This window comes from Ostrea edulis, chromosome 8 (assembly GCF_947568905.1).
Source record: "Ostrea edulis chromosome 8, xbOstEdul1.1, whole genome shotgun sequence".
In the NCBI taxonomy this organism is placed as follows: Eukaryota; Metazoa; Mollusca; class Bivalvia; order Ostreida; family Ostreidae; genus Ostrea; species Ostrea edulis.
In genome coordinates this window covers 3,391,774-3,418,951 of record NC_079171.1, presented here as the reverse complement: position 1 = coordinate 3,418,951, position 27,178 = coordinate 3,391,774, and the positions used below count along the sequence as shown (strand labels likewise).

At 34.2% G+C, this 27,178-nt stretch overlaps 1 long non-coding RNA gene across 2 annotated transcripts; it reads right to left on the bottom strand.

Annotated features, from left to right (window-relative positions):
* Positions 1-4,218: 4,218 nt before the first annotated feature.
* Positions 4,219-19,298, bottom strand: LOC125653212 (uncharacterized). 2 transcript variants are annotated; one of them, XR_008798157.1, is made up of 4 exons: positions 19,002-19,298; positions 12,800-13,012; positions 7,952-8,022; positions 4,219-6,143 (listed from the first exon to the last, which is right to left on the bottom strand). It is a non-coding gene; the product is annotated as an uncharacterized LOC125653212 (long non-coding RNA). The 2 variants fall into 2 exon arrangements; XR_008798158.1 differs by lacking the exon at positions 19,002-19,298 and adding an exon at positions 17,122-18,138.
* Between the last annotated feature and the right edge of the window lie 7,880 nt (positions 19,299-27,178).

The window sequence follows — 27,178 nt, the reverse complement described above, 5'->3', positions numbered from 1 at the left end:
CGTGTTCAGGGGCGGATCCAGGAATTCCGGTAGGGGGTGTCGAATTTTTTCCTGAGGCAGGGGGTCTAAAAGCCGTCCTAGGGCCCCCAGTGGGTCCAGGGCAAAGACCTGGGGGCATGGGGGGGCGAACCCCCGGAAGCTCCTGAAATTTAGTGATTTTAAAAGTTAACCATGTAATTAACCTTCAGAGGTGAAGTTACCTCCCCTCTTACAAACAGAAGCACACCTTTATCAACACTAATGAAAAGAGGCGAAATTTATCATCAGTAAATTTCTTTCTAGTCAAACTTATTTGCTTGCCATTGAGCTGTGATTTGAGTCCATCTATTTGTATTTCTTGGATTTGAATCCCCCCCACACACACACACACACCTACACACACACACACACACACACACACACACCTACACACACACACACACACCTACACACACACCTACACACACACACACACACACACATACGTGCATAATGCCGAAACTCACTACACAAGACTTTACACCTGAAACTCACTACACTATGTTCTAGTTATGCTAACCAGAATATAAATTCATTTTTACGTAATGTGGGACATCTGTATATTGTTCTGATACTTGAAATACAGAAAAGCCGTCTCTAAAAATATTGAATTTACACCGGATACCTACGACACGGTGTCACATGACTCATGTGAACACACACGGGAAACTCACTACAGAGTGTTTAAACGTGATATATTACCCGAAAGTCACTACATTTAGTCTGGCGATTGATTGAGAGCACAGGAAACTCAAGCATTTCAACCATTTTCAAAAAAACAAAACAAAACCCAACAATTTTTATTTTACAGTATCCCCCTTTACAGCAAACAGGACTATTCCGGATACTAAAGTAAAGGGGGGGGGGGGGGTTACTTTGGTATACGGAATAGTCCTGTTCGCTATAATTTACATGTGTTTATTGAAATAAAATCCCAGTCTTTTATGCATTGTTTTACTTCAGTTTATCACAAAATATTGTCCGGAAAGTTGGTACCTTTAAAAGAACTATTTTTTTTTAATATATCAGACGATATGGCTTCTCGGCCAGTGCACGAGGTTGTGTTTAGCAATGAATATTTTCATATTTCAATGACCTTCATATCCGAAGAAGAGCCTCGGTTTGAAGTGTCACATTGTAACCTATATATTTGATCATAAGTTATATTAATTAAAGGTATTTGATGTTCTACCAAGAAGTGGATGCAAGGGTTGGAGGACGTGTACCAATCCTCAGAGGCAATGGGTCTGAATAGTCCGGCGTTATGCCTTCAGTGCGTCCATGGTTAAGCCCTGGTGGGGCATGGGATGAGACACCTGGTGTTGTAGCGTATACCCCCTTCAGTAGGTTCATCCTCCGGAAAATCTGCTTTATGCCTAGCCATTTAGTAATTACTTTCAGAGAATTTAGGATAATGGAGGATCCAGATGGATATTTACGTCCTAGGTTGAAAATTTAAAACGTTTCTATTTACCATTTTATTAATCGTCTATCATTGTATGAAAGTCCTTTTAAATTGAGATTAAACTATTTTTTTTTATGTGTTTGGTATAAAAGTAAGGAAAAACTCCTATTTTTTTCCCCGACATAAATTTTGAAAAAGGTTCATTTATCATTCGACAATATAGAGCCTTTCATCGAATCACGAATACTGGTTCAATATCCGTTTTTAACATTTTCTATGTCACAGTATAAGTTGGATTTTATAATATGTCCTGTGTTACACAATAATATCAAATAAAAATAAGGTCTGATGAAAAGACGAAGAGTGGATATTGAAAATGTACATATACAGTAAATGTATTCGTCTGCTCATGCATTGTGTCCTTGTACAGAGTACAAGAATAGCTTTCCCCCAAGCTATTTACCCCCCACCCCTACCCCGAAATTCTGGCTATAAAGCAACCCTACCACATCCACCGGAAACCTGGCTAACTATCAGTATTACCCCTAAATAAATTTGGCTATATAGCAAAATGCATCTTATTAAAAAATGATCCTTCATAAGCGCAATGAGCATTCAATTCAGTAGTTGAACGACTGCCAAAAGAATTTACCCCTTTAATCAATATATCAAAGATATTAATGAAATTGCAACCAACCACGTATGTGTATTGTAGGGAAGTTTCACTACTAGGGCTAGGGGATATAGCCACCCCTCAAAGGGGGTGACTCACTAAATGCCATAGCCAGTCTTCCGATGGAAATCCAGACCAATCACGAAGGAGGGAGGCTCACTATTGATAAGTGTGGGGTGGGTGTGGGTGTGGGGGGTCTAACTATATTGCCAGACTCCTCCGGGGGAGGGGGGCTTACTATATATAGCCAATTTTCCGGGGGGAGTCTCATTATATAATACCGGTAATTAATATTAAGCAGATCTAAACAAGGTGTTCAGTCTATGAATCACCAAATCAACGTAAACTCAAATAATTCAAGACATCTTTAAGCATTTGAAAATATCAATTCATTTGATGCGCGCAATAATTCAATTGAAGATCTCTTCAAATAATTAATAATATCTACTATTCTAATTTCTAGCGCGCATTGATTAAATTGTTTATATTGCTCTGATACTTAAAATATAGAAAATCCGTCTTTAACAAAATTGAATTTTCACCTGATACCTACGACACCATGTCACATGTGAACACACACCGGAAACTCACTACAGAGTGTATAAACTTGATATATTACATGAAAGTCACTACATTTAGTCTGGCGGTTGATTGAAGGAATTAAAAGGGAACTCAAGTGTTTCAACCACTTCTCAAAAAACAACTTTTTGGGGAATTTATATACATATCAGAGAGAGAGAGAGAGAGAGAGAGGGGGGGGCTGTCTAGTGTTTTGTCAGTTGAACTAAAATATACTCTTCTGTAACAGAAATTAATGTTAAAAAGATTTGAAAAAGGTTTTCAGTCTAAGAAGCTAAATTCAAGATAAGTTTAATTATTTGAAGATATCATCAATTCATTTGATGCTTGCAACAATTCAATGAAACATGTTCAGATAATTACTAAAATCTACAATTCTGAATTATTGCGCGCATTGATTGAATTCTTTATAGCATTGAATACTTTGATGAGTTGATTAGGCTATAGTTGAATTGTTGTTCTCTTCAAATGAATTACTGATATCAACAATTGAATTGATGCCCTCCACAATTTAATTAAAAAAAGCTTTAATTCAATTACTGGCGCTTCAATTCAATTACTGTGTGTAATAATTTAATTATTGCTCTCTTCAATTGAATTGATATTTATTCAATTGATGCATGCAATACTTCTTCTAGATACAACAACTATCTAATTAGATCTGTCTTGAATTCATTATATTAATTGAAGTGTTTCTCTCTATATAAGAGTTGATGTGCTCATTAATTTCTTGTACAAAAATCGTTGTAAATAATTAAGATATTTTCAATTGAATTAAAGAGATTATTAAATCAATTATACGGAGCTCAAAATCACATGCCGCGCTGAAGTATTGCAGTCATCAGTTAAATAAATGCGCGCAGCAAACCCATTATTGCTCTCATACATTGAATTGATGGGCAGCGCGCATTATTTAATATATGGGCGCAATAATTGATGTGAACACCTAATCAATTGATGAGAACAATGATTGATTTGATGCGCACGTCAATTGATTATTACGGGTAATAATTGAACTGATCTTTTTATCTGAGTTTTTGTTAATTTGGCGCTCCTTATCAGTCACACTTGTAATATAACCAATGTTGCATTCAAAGGCGTCTGTATCCTGGATGTCCTTTATGTCGAAATACGACACCAAAGGCCATTTAAAGGTGACCATACAGGAAATATTCCTGGTTATATGACAGTGTACTACAGTGCTTTAAAGATCTTTTTTTTTAAATATCTGAATACAGACACTGCTCAAGTCACAGGAAGAACTTGTACCAAGGACTTTTAAAAATACTGTGTGTCCCTGCATCCATCATGAATCTGATCGTTCAGAGTTCAGGATTTTTCTTTCGTACTACTCTTTCAGCAATCTATCAAGAGATACTGAATTTATAAGACTCTATTAAATTGTCTTGATTTTTCATTAGTATTTGAGAAGACACTGAGTAAAAATACTCCTAATCCAATTTGTCACTTGCGAAGTCCAAACCTAATGAAAACTACACCAATTTTAAGACTTCTTTAAAGCAAAGTACAATCAACTGCAAAATATAGGTGTACATATTTATTTCATAAGCATACAAAGCTGATCAATTTAGCTCAAAAAACCTCATATGATGTAAATAAAGCTACTCTTTAGTCTTAAAACAGCAGACACTTAATGTTCATTCATATTTGAAATTTGAGTTAGCTATCAAACTTGAAATATCTATTGAATATAAATGAAAACAAGTTACAAGTAAGAGCATGGTACTATCAATTACATTATAAGTACATTAGTGTTAAACTGCAATTAGTTTTAGTTAAATACTGTTATATTATCTTAGTATATTCATTCAGTCTTTCAATTGCACATGAATATAAGGCCTTGGAATACCATTAAACTTTTTGTTCAATTCAAGATATAGATGGAGAATTATTTCATGTGTACTGCTGTTGATTATATATTTATCAATTTTGAATGAACCAATGTATGGTGTACAATGAATGACAAATGCTGATAATACATCTTGTATATAAAACTAGTATCAAAACCATTTACAAGAAAGATTTAAGAAACATATATGCCCTCCATATTACAATATTGAAAATGATCATTTAGAATGTTTGTAGCAAAAGTTACAATGTATCTATTAGTCAGAGGCAACCATTATATGTGATCTCTAAAGGTACTGAGCAGATATTTTCAAATAACCAGTTATTTGAGTCCTGACCTTTGACCTTGAGAGTTTAAAACCAATGGGAGCCATCTATTCTTTAGGCGGCACCAGACTACCAAGTTTGATGTTTGTCAAACAAGGGTTCTCAAGATACTGAATGGACAAAATCTGATGTCCAGAGTAGTTTGACCATTGACCTTAAAATGAATACTAGATATCTACACTTATGATGTGTCAGTGTACCAAGTTTGATGTCTGTCAAGAAACGCAAACTCAAGATATTGTGTAGACAATACCTATGTCCGTAGCATTTTGACCATTGACCTTGTGACTTCAAAATCAAATGGAGTCATCTACTCCTTAGGTAGAACAAGTGTACCTGATTTGATATCTGTCAAGCAAAGAGTCCTCAATATATTGAGCAGACAATATCTTGTCATGTCCAGTTTGACCCTTGACCTTGTGACCTCAAAATCCATGGGGTATCTAATTCTTAAGGAAAATTAGTGAACCAAGTTTGATGTCTGTCAAGTGAATGGTTCTCAAATATTGAACAGACGGTATCTTACTATGTCCAATTTTACCTTCAACCTTGGGATCTGGAAATCAGTAGTGGTCATCTACTCTCTAGGGGCAACCGCTGTACCAAGTTTAGTAACTGTCAGGTAAAGGGTTGGTTCTTTAAATATTCAGTGGACAATATTTTATTATGTACAGTTTGACCTTTGTCCTTGTGACTTCAAAATGAATATGGGACATTATGGGACATATACTTCTTAAAGGAAACCATCTACTTCTTAAAAGAAACCACCTACTTCTTAAAAGAAACCAGTATACCGAGTTTGATGTCTGTCAGGAAAGCGTTCTCAAGATATTGAACAGACAATATCTTACTGTGTCCAGTTTGACCCTTGACCCTGTGACCTGTAAATTAATATGGTTCATTCACTATCTAGGGGCAATCATTGTACCAAGTTTGGAAACAGTCAAGCAAAAGAATTCATTAGATATTGAGCAGACAAGATTTGCTCTACAGACCGAATTAGTCATGTAAAACAATATATACGTCCCCTCTCGTTCAAATGGAGGGGGCATAAAAATTGGATGAACTCTTTGTAACACCTCTGCCAGGAAGTAATATTTTTAACAGCAAACTTTCCACAACACCATGTTAAACTGGACAGCGATTTCTCCTTCCAAATGGATTTTAGACAGTCAACCTGAGCCAGAGTTTTTCCTAGTTTGACGAAAGTCTCAAATTGTCTTTACAAAGCTGCCTTTTCTGCAGTGGTCCAAGTGTGGCACTGAACATTGGCTGTAATAAAGAATGGACAGTACATATCACTTGAAACAGTTGTACAACAGTTTCTTGAAAGATTGTCCAACTCATTTTCTCTATCATTTACCATAACTTAAAGTAAATGATTTCAAATCAATAATATATTTTTTAAATGTTCTATCCTAAACCTTTATTAAACTACCAATAGATATTTAATATAAAATAAGAATATTGATAAAACTGATGTATGCTCCCCAAAATACATCTCACCTGAATGAACTATTTCAAATAACAAATGATTCACACAATGCTCAATAAATGTTGATATATTGTTGGAATGAAGGTTTCTTTATCATATATAAGGTATATGTTGAGTGATGTTGACCTTTACAAAATGACCTTGAGTGACCTTTGTCTGAAAGCCATTTGCCTATTACCTATCTGCACGATTTATGATCCATACTTGTTTAAAAACTAATGAAATAAGGCACCTTTCCTTATATATAAGGTGTATATTCTGAGTGAGCCTGACCTTCCCAAAATGACATTGGTCCAAAAGTCTGGTCATGAGTAAACTTTGAGTAGAGTAACAGAAAAATATGACTGTCCAAAATCCCAGCATTAAATTGGTGCAGCCTAAAGAACATTTGACTTTTGAGTCATGTGATCATGACCCTCTACAAATAACCTGGGCATAAGGTTTATGACATACTTCTTGGCTATAAGCAGCCTCTGTGTCAAGTATGACTTCTCCATGCACCTCTAACTTAGAATATTAACATTTCTAAGACTTCATAATCTGAAACTCCTAAACTGTGCCCCTAAACTTGTCTGAATGACTTGTGTTCAGGGTGATGACATTTCTTTGATCATATTTTAATTAATCTTGTATAATTTTCTGAAGTTATTTCATAATAAAATTACATTATAGAGAAGAATTTTGCATTGCACACCCAGAAACCTTGACCTAGCTTGTCCAAATGATTATCATCTGATGCAGGTTGTTGCACATTCTTTGAACACAAGCAACCTCTGCACCTAGTATATTATTCTCCTGTTTATCTCATCTTGCAATTTATGGCAAGGACAAACAAGATGTGTTTGTGAAACACAAATGCACCCGATAATGGCCAATTCTGAAGATGGCCAAGGTCAAAAGGACAAATATCTTGGTACCAGTAGAAAGATCTTGTCACAAGAAATGCTCATGTACAATATGAAAGCTCTAATATTTACCATTTAGAAGTTATGACCAATGTCAATTTTTTCTCAAAAAGTAGGTCAAATGTCAAGGTCAAAAGGTTTAGTACCCACGGAAAGGTCTTGTCATAAGGAATACTCATGTGAAATATCAAAGCTCTAGCTCTTACTGTTCAAAGGTTATTAGCAAGGTTAAAGTTTCAGACAGAATGACAGACAGGACAAAAACAATATCCCCCCCCCCCCCCCGATCTTTGATCTAGGGGGCATAAAAATATCTGTAATCTTGTCCAAATGACCCTCTGCTAAGGTCAGGACATACCCTTAAGTTAAAGCAAACAAGGCTCAAAATTTTTCTAATTTCAAAGAAACAACAAAATGATCTAAATTAAGTAAACTTTGTCCAATCATTATGAAAACCCTAGGTGCAGATTTTTATATGTCTTTATGATTTGAGAGAGTGTACACATTTTAAGAAAATTCCATTAGCTAGTCTCCTAAAATGAGTACAGCCAAAATTATGCCTACAGACAAATCGACAGACAGACAGACCAACAGACAGACATGGCGATTCTAATATACCCTCCTAAACTTCATTTGCTTGGGAATAACAAAATATAATACAAATTATGACATACAAATACCTCGCTTTTTTCTTCCCGACTTCCTAGATGAGCTAGGGTGCCTCAGTATCTGCATTCCCTCTGAATATAGTCTACAACATTGAAGAGATAAAGCTTTAAAATTTTTGTACTGCTGTAAGTTACTATTAACAAAATGTAAATGAACTTTAAATATGTAATATACATATCGCGTTTTCCAAATACATAAACAAGTTACTTCCACCCTGTGTATGTGGGGACTCGGGCAAGTGTTGATGTCTCTATTTGAGTGAAATCCAATAACAAGAATATTAGTAATTGCTTCCCCAAACTGCATCTAACCAATGAAGTTGAACTACTTCATGTAACAAATGACTTGCATAATGATATATAACTTTTGAAATAAAGGTTCTTTTCTATATAAGGTACATGTTGAGTGACCTTGATCTTTCCAAAATGATCTTTAGTGACCTAATCATTTGAAATTTATTAATTAAGTTGCCTATTTAACTTATCTGTGTAATATATGGTCAATACCTGTTCAAAAACTTTTTCCTTGTTAAATATAACCTTATTTTATTACCTAACATTTTGTCTTCACGCCGCACAACACAGTACACGTTAACATTATTTCACATTAGGAAATACTGGTCCAATCATTTTAAATATTGAATGTTTTTAAATGTTTTTTTTTTTTTAAATGCATTCATTATTTCTAAGTTACATTTTAATTTCTGAGGTGCAGGGTGGTGAGTAGGAATGTTATTTTTGAAATCATCACAATTAAATCATATCAAGATTGTGAAACTAAATTCAACATGCTTTAAACCAAATTTCAATGTGTTGATTGAGAGACAAAAGATTTTTGAAATCCAAATATAAACTTTGAATATTTTAGAAAGAGATAACAATGTTAAAAAGTTCTTGGATATCAACATGGTTGGTTACTACAGGCTTCTCAAAAGAATTGATCACTTTGTATTGACATTGAAACTCACTTAACAGTTTAAGTGTGTGAAAAATCTGTATTGACAATGAAACTCACTACATGTGTGTGATAAATCTGTATTGACATTGAAACTCACTACATGTGTGTGATAAATCAGTATTAACATTGACACTCAATATATGTGTGTGATAAATCTGTATTGACATTGAAACTCAATATATGTGTGTGATAAATCTGTATTGACATTGAAACTCAATATATGTGTGTGATAAATATGTATTGACATTGAAACTCACATGTGTGTGATAAATCTGTATTGACATTGAAACTCACTACATGTGTGTGGTAAATCTGTACTGGCATTGAAACTCACTACATGTGTATTGATCTGTACTGACATTGAAACTCACTACATGTGTGTGATGTGTACTGGCATTTAAACTCACTACACGCATGTGATAAATGCGTACTGGCACTGAAACTCATTAATGTGTGCAAATGTGTACTGGCACTGAAACTCACTGCATGTGTGTGATAAATATATATTGACATAAAACTCACTGCATATATCAGATGTGTTCTAACATTGAAACTTGCTACATGTGTGATAAATGCATATGTATATTGGCATGATATCACGTGTGCATTGCATGTGTGTGATAAATGGAATCCTTCATTCGTATGAATGGGAGATAGGGAAATTCCACCGAGGGGACAAGATTTGCAGTCTAGGACGAGACTTTGCTGAGTCTTAAGCAGTGAATCTTGTTCCAGAGGTGGAATTTCCCTATCCCACATGAGCAAATAATAAAGTGTTATTTTTCTCACATTTTATCAGTTCAGTATTTTAATTCAAGAGCTTTGAGAAAATTCAAAATTATTGAAATCCTTCTTTGAATATATGCAAAAATTAATTACACAGTATGAAGATCTCAGCATACCTGAAAATGGTTTACAATATAAGTGTAAAGTACAAAACCCAAGGTTGTCCATAAAAAAGCTATACATAATATATATCAAATTGAAATTTGAAGAAAACAATACAAACTATTTTTCTTTATCGTGTAATGTAAATCAGAAAATATACGACATACATATGTACATCACAAGCAAAGATATGTCTTAGCAGTGTAAGACAGAAAAATCTTGTATTATTAGCTGTCTCACATGGGTTGAGTTGGTCTCACACTAGTGATTATGTGAGAAAGATGTATACTGCCTTATACTGGCATGAGACTCACTATTAATATATAATCAATTGAAATAGAGTCTGTATATTGATGAAGCAAACTAAAGGCCAATTTCATTTGTCCAAAACTGGTGTACACTGCATTGCATACGTTATAAAACTGGTGTAAAACAACGCATTGAAAAATAAAATAAACTGTCGAAAACAAAAATATGGCAGAACATGTTATTTTCATTCTTGCCACTTTTATAATATATTCAAATCATCCAATTCCTTGACATAATTCACAAAGATCCCATAAAAGCATAACATGATACATGCATGCAAACTATATAAATGGTGAAGCTGTTATGCATGAATTCTCATATTTTCAGTTGATGTTAATTTGTTAATCACCTCATATACCCTGACAAACTAGACAGTGATTCCTTATATTTATGTTCCCAGAACTTAGGGTATACTCTGTTCTCAATAACTATACAAGAGATCCTTTATATGCAATCTTTTTAAGATGATTGTACGTACATGTATATCATTTGGATGTGCAGAAAGATAGTATTTTAGTCTGAATGTGCATGCATTGGATTTTGGTACACTAACTTGGGAATCAGTCTAAATTTTTTGTTGTTCTTTGAGATTGTTTAATATTCATATTGTAGGCATTTATTAATTAAGACTTGTAACTTTTAAGATTTTTATTTTTAAGATATTTTTAAGATATTTATTAACTGATCTGCATGTTCAAAATGACCAATCTGCACATGCATGCAAAATTTCATTTTGATTGGATTTAATACTAAAATGTCTGTAACTTTCTTATGAATAAAGTGAATGAGTTGATATCACAGCATAGTAGATAGTATGTGTATCTATATAGATTGGTGTAATACAAAAATGCCAACACTCAGTATATGCATATCCTGTCTTTTGAAGATTCTATATTTTTTCTATATTTCAAGGACCATAATGTTTATGTTTTTCATTAAATTCTTCTGAAGTTGAGGATTTTAGTATGTCTTGGCACTTACAAATTGGTATGGTTAAAATTACTAGCCAGCATGTGCATGCACAATTGTGCTAAATTTTGATTAGACAATTTCAAAATCTCCACAGCGTTCTTATATATGATGCAAACATGAAATTCAAACTAATTATGCTAATCATATGTACATGATACAAATACCTGTTGGATGACATCAACAGAATTACAGATTGACATATGCACATAACGTGCATTGCTTTCTTTCATTTTTTGGTACTGAAATGACCACAACTTTCTTATTAAAGGGTAATTAAATTAAAATGATTTTTTGCTGTTGATTTACAATATGAATACCTACACATGCACACGTCAAGCATTTCATTCTGATTAGTTGCATACGTAATATTTAGATAACTGGTAAATCTCTTATGAATGAGAAAAATGGAATTATATTGACATATTCCAGGTATATACTACAAAAACTTAGAACGTAAGATTATGATTAGTTGTGCAGAAGCACAATGACATAATTTCTTAAATGGGGGGATGTTTGCTTAAACTACTCTCACACATCCTAACTGAAGAGCAACTTGAACTGACCAATGCAAGTCTGTCTTCCATTCTGAGTGATTGATGAAAAGTTCCTGTGGTTTTAAAAACGATAGAAAATGCATTGTTCCTTCAAATATATTGTTGGTGCGAACAGATATTCTAAGTATTTTTACAAACTATGGTCTTTCTCTGATCGATTGAGAGGGGTCGTAAAATCTTATGTCAGTAAAATAAAGGAGACATAATAGAAATTTGAAGGAGTGATTATTGGGATACCAGATCCCCCCCCCCCCATGTAAATATAGAAGAGAGAGGGTTAATTTGTGATGAGCCACTGTGATGAAATCTCCAAATGTTTTAGATATACATATACAACAATATAAGATAAACAACTTTGTATTCAATATTTGTATTCACCTGAGGATGGATGTTAAAATCCAGAAAGCACTAGCGATTTGAATATATTTTGGAACTGCATATTTTCCTGCTTTTTTATTTAATTATTTTGACTGTGTGATATCAACTCTTTCTATTTGGATTATATATATATATATATATATATATATATATATATATATAAATTGATGATCAGATGGAGTTCAATCACATAACATTTATTTCTCTACAGGCTGTTTCGTAAGGGGATGGTTTCCCCTCACTCGTCGGGAAAAAAATGACATCTAACGAAAAACATCCGCATGGCTGAGAATATGTTACACAGAAACATACTGGATAGTTGCTAAGCATGATTACACACAGGATTGAGTAAATAGAAATATATATATATATATATAGATAGATAGATAGAGAGAGAGAGAAAGAGAGAGAATTAAATACACACTAAGTCTTAAGGTTCAAGCCACATAATGCTGTAAATTGTAGGTGGAGGACCTCTGGATAGTGAGTACATGCTGCATAGATGTTCCCTATGACCCCCACCAATGATACATTGCCTGATAATTCATTTAAAAATGTTTAAGGAAAGAAATTCCAATCTTGTTTTTGATATTGCACTTTCTTCTCATTTATTTTGATAAAAGGGGTGCTTAGTTTATTAAATTCCTGAAAAAAAGCAATCGATAGAAAAATGCTGGTTAAATTTCGAATTGGAGCCTAGTAGGAAAAGAATACAGTACCTAAAATTTCTTGTGGTTAAAAAGTTAATTTCGATCTCATGGTGACATGGATGATTATTTATATGAATAATTTGTCACATACTTGACTCCAAGGAGGTTAGGTTCTTCATAATGATATCCCAGCTAGTTCCTCTCTTCTTTCTATGTCTCTACTGGCATTTTGAGACACATAGTTTTTGGGTGGTTTTCCACTCCTATTACAAGCTTCCTTAAACAGCACCTGGGTAGCCACTTTCAGAATCATTTACATGGTTCCCTGCATGTTTCATCTGTATCTCATAATCTGTTGCGTCAACTATGAAAAAGAAACTTGACATTAAAATCAAATGCAAAGAATCTAATGAAACATTAGCTTGCATATACACATGTATTTATATTATTTTTCAATCTAACATTGCATGGTGACACATATGATTAACATATATAACATGAAAATATTTCCTAAACATGGATTATTAAAGTACAAATACATGTATGCATATTTAAGAAATAAGTTTAATTTTTTAAAGTATTTAAGGGCATGAACTGCTGGGTACCTGTAAAGTGCGAAACGAAATCGAAACGAAACGAAATCCGCCGAAACGAAACGAAATCTACCGAAACGAAACAGATTGTATAACCGATCTCTTTTAATTATATCAGTTAAGCCGAAGGCCTACATCAAAGGGGAGGCGAATTTTATTGATATGTGGTAACTTTCACAGGGGCCTAAGATGCCATTTTTAATTATTATAATTAAAAGAGTTTGGTTATACAATTTGTTTCATTTCGCTTAGGTAGGTTTTGTTTCGTTTCGGTGGGTTTCGTTTACTTTCGACATATTTCGTTTCGTTTCGGTGGATTTCGTTTCATTTCGGTATATTTCGTTTCGTTTCGCACTTTACAGGTACCCTGAACTGCTGCGCTTTACGCCAGCATACTTCATGAAGAGTGTTGGTGCTTCATGAAAAGTATGGTGCATGTTTATGCCCTCTGACATGTAAATAAACATCATGATCTGAATTTTTAACATATTATGAACACTCAACTTAATATATTTAGTGGTACCAGACTACTATACATAAATGTAAGCTTAAATATTCTTGTATGTGTTGCTCTATTTCTACTGAATAGAAGTAGAATAGTATTCTTACTAGGCCTACTATATAATTGATACCAATAGAATTCGAATGCTGGACAACTCGCCCCCAAGACAACTCGCCCCCTCTTAGGACAACTCGCCCTCTCTCAGGACAAGTCGCCCCCTTCTCTTGAGACACTCGCCCCCCAGGGTTTGACATTAACTTTTTGGGGCACTAGACCAATCGGGCTACTTAAAATGATTTTTGCTAGACCTGACCTTACATCCACTAGCCCTGACCAACGTTCCAGAAAAAAATCTTATAAGATTCTCCATATCTAAATACATGTACTTAATTTAAATCAAAAACGTTAAGTTTGAACTAAAATGCATTTAATTGTCTCAAAAAAATCTTTAATCTCGTCATTCAATTTGATGCTTTTACTTTCAACCCTATTTTCAGTTTCATTAAATTTTTACCGGCACGGAAATTCTTTAATCCATTTAGAATAAATTGACCTCAATATTTTTTTTTAAATTTCTATTTCATAAGCCCTAGCTGCTTTGTTTCTTCCCAACGTTTTCCTTTTTTTTCTTTCTTGAGACATCTTTTGCTTTCATGGAGGACGAGATTTCATATTTGATTATATAGACATTCCCGCACATATGTTTAATAAACACTTTCTTATATTCAATTCAAATGAACTGTTTTGGTGTTTTTTTTAATGAAAGTGAATTCAATAATTCTATTTAACCAAAACATAACTTTACACACATTAACAATGTGTAGATGTCGTAGAACATCACTTACGACCGCGACTTATTAGAACTAAAGATAGAGATTATGTCATCATGCGGTTCATTAAATTGCTCGCAAACTCTTTACAGTTATTTTTTTTATGAATAAAATATCTTATGATTTAAAGTAAAGTTTCTTAAATTTGTTCATATTTTTAACACGACCAGTCGGACTAGTAAATAAACATTTTACCCAACCAGACCTATCATTTAGTAGTCTCGGTCGGTCGGGCGTGCCTTAGTGTCAAACCCTGCCCCCAATATTATATATAAATATATTATCACATTTTATTTTTATTTTGTGTGTGTTATTTACACTTTTAACATTTATCAATGATGAAGCATGTAAAACTCTAGTAAACTCGCTAGTTACATCCAGATTAGATTACGGAAATGCATTGCTTTATGGTGTTCATTCTAAACACACCAGCAAACTTCAGAGGGCACAAAACACAGCTGCAAGATTAATAACACGCTCAAAAAAATCCGACCATATTACTCCTGTTCTAATAGATCTTCACTGGTTCCCAGTTGAGTACAGAATTCAATATAAGATACTTCCTTCATACTTTCAAATCTCCCAACAACCTATCTCCAGTTTACATAAAGGATATCCTTACAGTTTACAATCCCACACGATCACTAAGATCCGAATCTCTGCATCTTCTCCAGGTACCTCGGACACGTACGAAAACATATGGGGATCGACATTTGGACAAAGCTGCATCGAGTCTCTGGAATTCTCTGCCTTTTAAACTCAGACAATGTACTTCATTGTCTAATTCTAAAGTGGACCTCAGAATGCATCTCGTTAAATTAGCTTTTAATTTGTGATTATTTTTATATACTTAGTGCTCTTACATACAGCTCTTACAGTGCTGTTAACAAAAAACAAACACCCCCCCCCCCCAAAAAAAAAAAAAACCCTGCTGTTTGTTATTATGCCTATGTCCTTGTTATGTATTTAATTATTCCTAAGGGTTGTTTTAAATTGTTTCATATGTTATTAGGGTAATCATATCATATCGCTATATATTAATAATAATATTTATGCATTTTAATTCTGACACTATGAATATTTTATTCACATGTATGTGCACATCGATTTTATATTATCTTTTCTTTCACATTTGTAAAGCGCTTTAGAGAACTAATGTTGATAGGGCGCTATATAAATCTTTTAATTACAATTACAATTATAAAGATACGTCTTTTTCTTTCATACTTTAACACGAATGGTAAATTCTAATAGAATTATACATATATTTAATTATTGCATTTCAGAAAAAGTTAAATTTTTCATAAATCAATTGGCAAGGAAAATTATATTTACTGATCTTCAGGTAATTGATTAAATGTCTCTAATACTGAGGAAATTTTGAGGGTGTGGGTGTTTCTTTTATCGATATAGTATACATAAGTGTAAAGGTGAAGCATGAATATTCTGATACATGTAATTATCTTTTAATGCATTTCTCAACTAATACCCGTTGAAAAATAAAATTCCCATTTTAGAAATTTTATAACGGCTTTGCTTTACTGATTCTTTTTACGCAGTGTGATTCTTTTTACGCGGCGATTTCAAAGTGTAAAGAACTCTGATGATGAGTAACTCATAACGTTTGAAGTAAATTTATAACAGCTTGGGGGAAATGAAACAATTAGATTTAACAACAGACGCAGATTATTGATAATTATACTACGTCAGCTGTAGACCAAGCTAATACTCTCCCTATACCCAACGCTAACTTGTTTCCGCTGAAATTATATATTTTACATGTACATAAAAGTGATGATGAATTTACTGAACCCAAACACTGGATTTCCACTAAAATCTTTCGTCTTGCATAAAAAGACATGAAGTTCGGTGTTAATGTGAACACGTCTTATTGTCTGTGATGTATATACTATCTATAAGAAATTCATTAATTTTTGGTAATACACCTCTTGGATTTAGACCAAAAATAATAATTGTAAACATGTATGATATGTAGGAGCGAATTATCTCAAGAGAGGGGGCGAGTTGTCCCGAAGAGGGGGCGAGTTGTCTTGAGGGCGGGTTGTCTTAGGGGCGAGTTGTCCCGATGAGGGGTGAGTTGTCTTGAGGGCGAGTTGTCTTGGGGGCGAGTTGTCCTGATACCTAGAATTCATATACACACTATGGCAAAAACATTACAATGTAGGTTCATTGTTAATATTATTAAAATATCATACATACATGTATATCATACTATTTTACCACTACCCCTACAACAGACATGGGCAATACTCATTATACTGCACAGGTATTTTAATCAATAAATATATATATAAATAAATAAAAGGAAAAAACTCTATCTCTATAAATAGATGATAAATACACTATATATCTATCTATATGCATCCCCCCTCCCATTTTTCTATTTGTATCCATTTACAGATTAACAGCTGATTAAAAATTCAGATACCTGTAAATACTGGTAAACAGACAGACAGACAATGGTAATACATGTATATGCAGCACTGACTGATGTCTATAAACAATGATATCCTCATTTTATACTTACTAATACATAACTTTAAACACAGCACTAAGAAAATAATCTGACCCCTTTTTTTTCTTCTTCAGTCGGTCTACGGCACGAGAAAAATAATCTCCAAGTGCTGACAAATTCAAAAACTTCTGAATTTTTAACAATACTATTTTACATTTGTAAATGGTGCAAAATACAGATAATATTTTGAAACATAGGCTACACAAAATTGATTTACATAACTTCATTTATTTGAGAGTGTGAAATAACAAGAGTGTGAAGATTAAAACACTGTTACGTAATCGTTAGAGATGTCTATGAAACTCACGATAACATGTACCCAGTTCGAATCTCGTAATGGATTTATTATTTTTTTTTTCAATTTTATTTTTAGAAATACATATAAATAGTATCTGATTTCTTACAATTGAATAAGTAAAAAAATAAACAAAGATAAAAAATGTCATTTCTGCAACTTTATATGAAATTTACAAAAAGCCCTGGGGATCTTCCCCACTCGATTGAACAGTCTGTACATGTTCTGGTGCCGGTGTAGCGGTGATCGCTGTCGCTAGTGTTCAGGGTCGCTCTAAAAATAGCGGTAGCCCTTGACCGAAACCCCTTTATTTTTTTTAATGTAAGTTACACCGATTTGGCAACACTCTGAGAGAGAGAGAGAGAGAGAGAGAGAGAGAGAAATCCGGATCTGCTCTTGCCTTTTCATAAATTCAGTGAACTAGATTGGAGTTTCCATTTACTTAAAAAGTATATCTTCTTAACAGGACAAACATTGATAATTTAACATGAATTTGGTCTGGTATGAAAACACTGGATCTAGCTGCATGCACAAATGGGGATGGGGTTGGAGAGAAGAAAGGGGGGGGGGGACTTCATTTTGGGACAAATTACTTTATTTTTCATTCTATTCATATTGATGAGAGACACTTGAACCGCACATACTTTAAATGTCCTTGTCCCATTTGATTTCAACACCCTTTATTTGGAAATTTCTTTCAACGCCTATAAATCAACATATTATATAAAGTTGTTTATAGCCATGGCGTAAAGTCAACCATCAGATAAATTCACCCAAAATCTTTGCAACTGGTCGATGTTGGAACAAAATGAAATCTAAACAATTTCTTAAAATAAGGTAAACAATATTTTCCCCAAGAACTTGTTTAACCGCGCTTGACCACACCTTCCTTATTAAGGGGAAAGAGGCTGGAGCTATCCACCGGTTACCAGTTAATAATATCCAAAAATAGTGGTAATAAAGACCCAATTTTTTGGAGCTATGTACTTGTTTAATTTTCTTTGATATTGTCGCTTTGAAACGGGGTTTATATCTTTGAAAATATTGAAAATATTTTGCCAAGCTAAGATAGAATATTCTAAAGAGGAAATTCCAGTTGTTCGTCAGTTTGTTATATATCAATGTTATACATTAAGATACGCATATTCATCAAAGAATGACAAATATACTGTGTATAATAATTCAATTCTCATTTAATATTTAGAGAATTGTTGCTTTTAACGATGTTCATATGTCTAAAAAAAAACGTGTACACCGATATTGTATTGAAGAGGAAATTCTAACTATTCCTTGATTCTGTATTTGTAAAACATTTTGTCAAATCAATGATAAACCAAAATACTGAAGATAATCATGATGATATAAAACAAACACAAAAACATACAGAAAATGAAAACCATTGAACTATTTAAGCTTACACGCATCTAATTGTATCTTAGTCGTGTCAAAGGTCAACTTACTTTTTCTCACCATTACTGCAGAATAACGATACATCACATACCCCAATGTATTCAAACTAAACGGACGGGAACAAAAATATCAATTTTAAATCATTAATTGACTACTTATATTCAATTAAATAAACAAAAACACTTACATTTGCATTGTCATCCACTCGACCTCGTTTCCTTAGGAAGTTGAATTTGCGCATGCGCGAGAATGTGGCAAGGATGCAAAGTGTGTAAGCACCCCATTATGGCTCGGTGTTGTGTGTAACAAAAGTCGTGTGTAACCCGGAAACTCACACTATACAAAATTTTGTATTTTCTGGGTAAAACACGATGAAAAATTCCGATTTCAAGGGGTCTCCAAACCTACGACACACTTTTGTGTCGTAGGTTCTGAAAATGTCGTAGGTTGCTCGTGTGTAACCTTATACGTGTCGTAAGTGTCGGCATAGTGCGCGAACACACACACACACACACACACACACACACACACACACCTGTTTTCATCACATGTACACCTCTTGCCTCAAAAGATGTTTCTCATTTTTGAAATAAAAAAGTAGAATTCCTTTTTTTTTTTTTTTTTTTAGAATTATGATAGCCAATAAAAACTAATGCATGATTTTTGGGGAGGAAGGGGCTGCAAAACATTTAACCTGCAAGGGATATATAAACAATTCTCAAGAAACACGGACAGGTACTAGTATTTCTATTGAAAAAAATATAATCAACTCGGAATCTCTATACAGTTATTTATTCATGCGTGTACAATATTAAAGATCCCCGATTACCCAAACTCCGTCACACAATATCAGTAAGCGGAAAACACGCTGCAATACTCTCTGAATTATTTTTTCAATTTTAGTCTTGTTTGCTGCACTTAGTAATGAACTTGAACATTGTTTGAAGTACAGTACTATTAACAAACAGTTCACTTATCGGATTTATATAATACCACTAAATAGAACGTGTATCACATTCGTGTGTATTACGTCCAACTAACCCAACCCCGTCACCAAGGCCCTTTACAGTATGGCAACAATTCTTTTATGCCTGTTTCTCAAACTTGTAAACAGAGAAAACAATTTCTAAGATTTGAAAAAAAAATATTAAAGTGTATTTAAAGAAAAGTATCAACAACAGAAGTAAATAATGTATATTTATTTACATGTAATGATGTCGCGCTAACATTACCTCCGACATGTAGTGCACCAGGGCAACTTTAGACGAAAATTAAAAAAAAAAAAAAAAAAAAGCTAAAATATGGTATATCATCTTTAACCCTTGACACAGACCTTCATGAAAGTGGCTAAGCATGTTGTCGCTGTGACGCAGGAATCAATGTGATAGTCCATGCTTACTGATTTCACATACAATATGATAGATATCATAGATTACATATTAATTTATTGTTATTTGTTTTGGACATATTCTTGAATTGACAGTTAGGCCTATAGCTTGTAGGTTTACAGCACAAGAAGAAGAAAAAATGACGTCACACTCATATTCGTTTACAAACTGCACAGGTTCTCCCGAAAGTGACGGAGTTAGGGACTTTAGGTATTTTGACATTCACCTTTTAGAATCAATTATTATAGATATGATTTGATTGTCCCTCCTTTTATAGTACGCATTATTTGTTACCTAAACTTTGAAAATTTTAGGGAGGGGGTGCCCCTCACGCCCCCTCTAAATCCGCAAGTGGTCTATATCTTTAGAGACAGTCTGTATGATTTATAAACGGGACGATTGATGACCTGTATATCTTTAGAGACAGTCTGTATAATTTATACACGGGGGTGATTTAATGATGAAGAAAGGATACATCTCTACATTTTTTTTTTCAAATGTTTAATTATTCCTAAATATTCAGATATCGCAAATTTAACTGAAGTTTGTAATATTCGTCCTTCTCCGTGTAGAGATTGCACTGTTTAATTACATATAGGGCAGATAACTGCATTCCATCATAAAAGAACAGCGTGCATTGGAATCATATTTGAAATGATAATCGCTGTCCTTTCAGACCCTTTAATCCCGCGGAAACCGGAAAAGTTAGCAAATTTCAGTCGCAACACGACGCCTCGAAAAATTTCTGGATCCACCTGTCTTATCCCCACAGTAAATTTTATTCAAGGAAGATTTTGAATATTTGAAATGAAAAACAAAATTTTGGGGAAATCATGTAGCAGTCCCTTTGATCTAAATAATGAATTAGAAATAAATTGCCAGACGTCCACATTACTCTACAACAATACAAGAGGCCCACAGACCCTATCAGTCACCCGAGTACTAGTGAAAAAGTATCACCACTCCAAAGGGCTATGAAATCCAGAAAAAAAATTACTGTTCTGAATATCTAAGCTAAATTCTAATGTTCAGCAACAGTATAAAACAATATGTGTAAAAATACCATTTTTTTTGTACATCCTTTCCTGCTATTCCTATGTATGCATTTAAATTCTATACATTATCAGCAAACTTACAGATAAATAATGTATACTAAGTTTGGCCCCACCCTGGGGTTAGAACCCCTACCCCGGGGATCATCAAATTTACAATTTTGGTAAAGGATTACCTTCTCTTTCTAAATATCCATTTAGTTTCAATTAGTACCAATGACACTAAAGAATATGTTATCTAAGTGTTATACACAAACACTATATAGTAAGTTTGACCCAAACCTGGGGTTAGAACACCTACCCCGGAGATCATGAAAGTTACAATTTTGGTAGAGGCTTTCCTGCCCTACATCACTAGGCATTTAATTTTTCTTACACGTGTGCGGTTGTAGAGAAGATTTTTGAAAATTTGCCAATTTTGGGCAGTTTTTGCCCCGCCCCTAGGGCCCCAAGGGTGCTGGAGTCCTGAAATTTACAATTTATGTCCCCCTTGTCCCAAAGATGCTTCATGCCATATATGAAAAGAATTAAACTGGTAGTTATCAAGAAGAAGTTAGAAATGTTCAATTGTTAACGCACGACGCACGTCGCACGATGGACGACGGAAGACAACCAATTGCAATTGCCATAGGTAACCTGCGTTTATCATAAGTTCTCGTTTATTTAGGATTGGAGTAAAGACACTGAAGGCATGGATCAGGACACCCCCCCCCCCCCCCCCCCCCCCACACACACACGTACACTCAACCACGTTTTTACCAATCGGAACATCACTTGGCCTATTCCGGATAATAATTCTCCGGAATAGGCCGATTGATGTTCCGATTGACCTTTTTACCTTATTTTTTTCTGATCTGGGATAGACTTAGTTAGTTTATTTATCTTTATGTTTTATAGATATTCATTAAGATAATCAAAAAAGGTGTGTTTTTTTCAACTCTGTCATATATTAGTAAAAAACACGTTAGCAGTGATTATAAGAGAATGCACGTTATCAGTGATAATAAGAGAATACACGTTATCAGTGATAATAAGAAAATATACGTTATCAGTGATTATAAGAGAATGCACGTTATCAGTGATTATAAGTCAATACACGGTATCAGTGATAATAAGAAAATACACGTTATCAGTGATAATAAGAGAATACACGTTATCAGTGATTATAAGAGAATGCACGTTATCAGTGATTATAAGTCAATACACGGTGTCAGTGATAATAAGAGAATGCACGTTGTCAGTGATAATAAGAGAATACACGGTATCAGTGATAATAAGAGAATGCACGTCATCAGTGATGATAAGAGAATGTACGTTATCAGTGATTATAAGTGAATACACGTTATCAGTGATAATAAGAGAATATACATTATCAGTGATTATAAGTGAATACACGGTATCAGTGATAATAAGAGAATGCACGTTATCAGTGATAATAAGAGAATGCACGTTATCAGTGATAATAAGAGAATGCACGTTATCAGTGATTACAAGTAGAGAATACACGGTATCAGTGATTATAAGAAGAGAATGCACGTTATCAGTGATTATGAGAAGAGAATGCACGGTATCAGTGATTATAAGAGAATGCACATTATCAGTGATTATAAGAAGAGAATGCACGTTATCAGTGATTATGAGAAGAGAATGCACGTTATCAGTGATAATAAGAGAATACACGTTATCAGTGATTACAAGTAGAAATACACGGTATCAGTGATTATAAGAGAATGCACGTTATCAGTGATTATAAGAGAATGCACGTTATCAGTGATTATAAGTGAATACACGTTATCAGTGATTATAAGAGAATGCACGTTATCAGTGATTATGAGAAGAGAATGCACGTTATTAGTGATTATAAGTGAATACACGGTATCAGTGATTATAAGAGAATAAACGTTATCAGTGATTATAAGAGAATGCACGTTATCAGTGATTATGAGAAGAGAATACACGTTATCAGTGATTATAAGTGAATACACGGTATCAGTGATTATGAAAAGAGAATGCACGTTATCAGTGATTATAAGAAGGGAAGGCATGCTACTCTTTTCACGTCGTTTGCCTCACCGGGCAATCGTAACAACTTAGCCATTTCCGTAACCGACAAATCGGTTACAGAAGCGGCCGAGTTGTTACGATTGGCACACCGGGTTCAAACTTCGCCTCATTTTCTTTTTTACGAAGAAGTCAAAACATTGAATAATCATACACCGAAGCATTTGTTAGAAATCTTTACTTTTGTGTAACCATTGTAATTTTGAAAACTTGCAAATAGTTAATTACTTCAATCAAATCACTCACAATTGGAGAAAACTTCGTAGTTGTGCATCAGCCGGCCCAGGAGTGCGGGAGTGATAACCCAGACTAGTGTTCCGAATGACATTAAGCAGACGGTGTCACCGGACTTTCTCTGGACGACGAAATCTGTTTAGTGAGGACGTCCTCATAATATCTAGAAGAGAATACATGGTTATGTTATTGTGAAGACAAAAATGTACTATGTTAGGTATAACTATAGGGACACCTATAAAATGTACTGTGTTAGGTATAGCTATAGGACATCTATAAAATGTACTGTGTTAGGTATAGCTATAGGGACACCTATAAAATGTACTGTGTTAGGTATAGTTATAGGACACCTATAAAATGTACTGTGTTAGGTATAACTATAGGGACACCTATAAAATGTACTGTGTTAGGTATAGCTATAGGACATCTATAAAATGTACTGTGTTAGGTATAACTATAGGACATCTATAAAATGTACTGTGTTAGGTATAGTTATAGGACACCTATAAAATGTACTGTGTTAGGTATAGTTATAGGACATCTATAAAATGTACTGTGTTAGGTATAGTTATAGGACATCTATAAAATGTACTGTGTTAGGTATAGTTATAGGACATCTATAAAATGTACTGTGTTAGGTATAGTTATAGGACATCTATAAAATGTACTGTGTTAGGTATAGTTATAGGACATCTATAAAATGTACTGTGTTAGGTATAGTTATAGGACATCTATAAAATGTACTGTGTTAGGTATAGTTATAGGACACCTATAAAATGTACTGTGTTAGGTATAACTATAGGGACATCTATAAAATGTACTGTGTTAGGTATAACTATAGGGACATCTATAAAATGTACTGTGTTAGGTATAGCTATAGGACATCTATAAAATGTACTGTGTTAGGTATAACTATAGGGACATCTATAAAATGTACTGTGTTAGGTATAACTATAGGGACATCTATAAAATGTACTGTGTTAGGTATAACTATAGGGACAACTATAAAATGTACTGTGTTAGGTATAACTATAGGGACATCTATAAAATGTACTGTGTTAGGTATAGCTATAGGGACATCTATAAAATGTACTGTGTTAGGTATAGTTATAGGACACCTATAAAATGTACTGTGTTAGGTATAACTATAGGACATCTATAAAATGTACTGTGTTAGGTATAGTTATAGGACATCTATAAAATGTACTGTGTTAGGTATAGTTATAGGACATCTATAAAATGTACTGTGTTAGGTATAGTTATAGGACATCTATAAAATGTACTGTGTTATGTATAGTTATAGGACATCTATAAAATGTACTGTGTTAGGTATAGATATAGGACACCTATAAAATGTACTGTGTTAGGTATAGTTATAGGACATCTATAAAATGTACTGTGTTAGGTATAACTATAGGACATCTATAAAATGTACTGTGTTAGGTATAGTTATAGGACACCTATAAAATGTACTGTGTTAGGTATAGTTATAGGACACCTATAAAATGTACTGTGTTAGGTATAGCTATAGGACATCTATAAAATGTACTGTGTTAGGTATAGCTATAGGGACATCTATAAAATGTACTGTGTTAGGTATAACTATAGGACACCTATAAAATGTACTGTGTTAGGTATAGCTATAGGGACATCTATAAAATGTACTGTGTTAGGTATAGCTATAGGGACATCTATAAAATGTACTGTGTTAGGTATAGCTATAGGGACACCTATAACAGTTATCTAATACTCTCTTTCGAATTGTGAAAAAATGGTGTAGAGAGAGAATATTAATAAGGACATGTCCTCACACCACTTGTCCTCACTAAGCTGATATTTTGTATCTACATCTTCCACATGCTTTGAATAACATTTTATGGGGACGCAATTATGAGGACAGAATTTTGTCTTCATGGGGTACTTTCTGTCCTCACAACTTCTGTCAAAATAAAAATTGTCCTCACTGTACAGAAAGAAAAACAGCAATCCTGTAAAATGATGATGTAGGTTATTAGTCTGTACACAAAGAAAAACAAATACTGCTTCTTCTAATGATAATAAAGGGTTATCGGACACTATAATGAGATAGACAGAAAGAAAAACAAATACTGCTTCTTCTAATGATAATAAAGGGTTATCGGACACTATAATGAGATAGACAGAAAGAAAAACAAATAATGCTTCTTCTAATGATAATACATTGTTATCAGACACTGTAATGAGATAGAAAGAAAAACAAATACTGATGATGATGTTGATGATGATGATGATGATGATACAGCGTTCTCTTACAGACACCACGGAAACAGCTGATCGTACAATTATGTCCCCCTCACCTCCCCCCCCCCCCCCCCCCCCCCCGAACTTACTGTTGATTTTGTATAGAATACTTCACAGCTGAATGGTTTTATCCTTTTGCATCATTCTATCCGACAAATACGTGTCTGCACGTGAGGAATACTGAGTAATCGGGCTTTCTGCGGGTGTGACCGGTCAACAGGGAATGCTTACTCCTTCTTGGTATTTCCAGGAGTTTATATTTGTACGCTCTCAATTTTGTATTTTTTATGAGATTGATGAGATCTAGCACTGTTATATAATTTACATTTTGAAAATTAGCGATGTGTTTCTCTGTCAGCGCAGCAATGAAATAATTGACGTCATAAGTGAAGGGTCAAAGCGTCGCAGAAAAAAAGGTAGACAATTTATTAACACTTTTCCTACAGGGTAGGTTTACTTTGAATGCCGTATATAAATCTCAATTGTGTCCTAGGTATCGCCGCCGTACTTAGAGGGTCAAGGGGGCGGTGTGTGGGCGGTGCGTGGGCGGGGTGTGGGTGTGTGGGCGGGGTGTAGGCGGTGTTTGGGTGTGTGGGCGGGGTGTGGGTGTGGGTCGGGGTGTGGATGTGTGGGCGGTGTGTGGGTGTGTGGGTGGGGTGTTGGCAGGACGGGGAGTATCTACCACTTTGGTTGAATATCGGTTTGCTTTAATAAAGGGATCGTTTTGTGCTATTTTGGGGCCTTCCACCCCCATATTTGGTCCGGAAAAGATACAAACGTGGGTTGCACACCCTTCTCTGTGAACAGTTTCTGGATCCGCCACTTCGTCAGTCGTCCTATATATATATCACAAGCAAGGTTATAACTGTCTCCCCGCGGATTAATCTGCCAAACTTCAATCCCCCACGCTGCTGCACCGGGCTTATCGATAAGACGTGTTATATTGATAATAAATCCACATGGTATCACGTGGAGGATTACTCCGATAAAAGAAGTGAAACGCTAGACATTCAAATCACCACAGAAATATACATATATCTTCTTTTTCAAACCTGATGACGCGCGCGTGTGGGTGGGGGGGTGGTGGTGGTGACCTTTTGATTTTTATTTCGATGATTTTACTAAAACACGAGAATTCTTACATGGATCGAAAATGGAAGATATGTACAATATCCTTTTGAAGTTGAAAACATTCGTTTATTTTTTTTTAAAATAAAAGTTAAAACCGTTTTTAGAACGTAGTAGAAAGTAATCATTAAAAATGAGAGCCTTGCTAATGACGATTAGAGCATCACCTTAATGATTAATTATCACAATAATGATTAATTAGATATCACATTAATAATTAA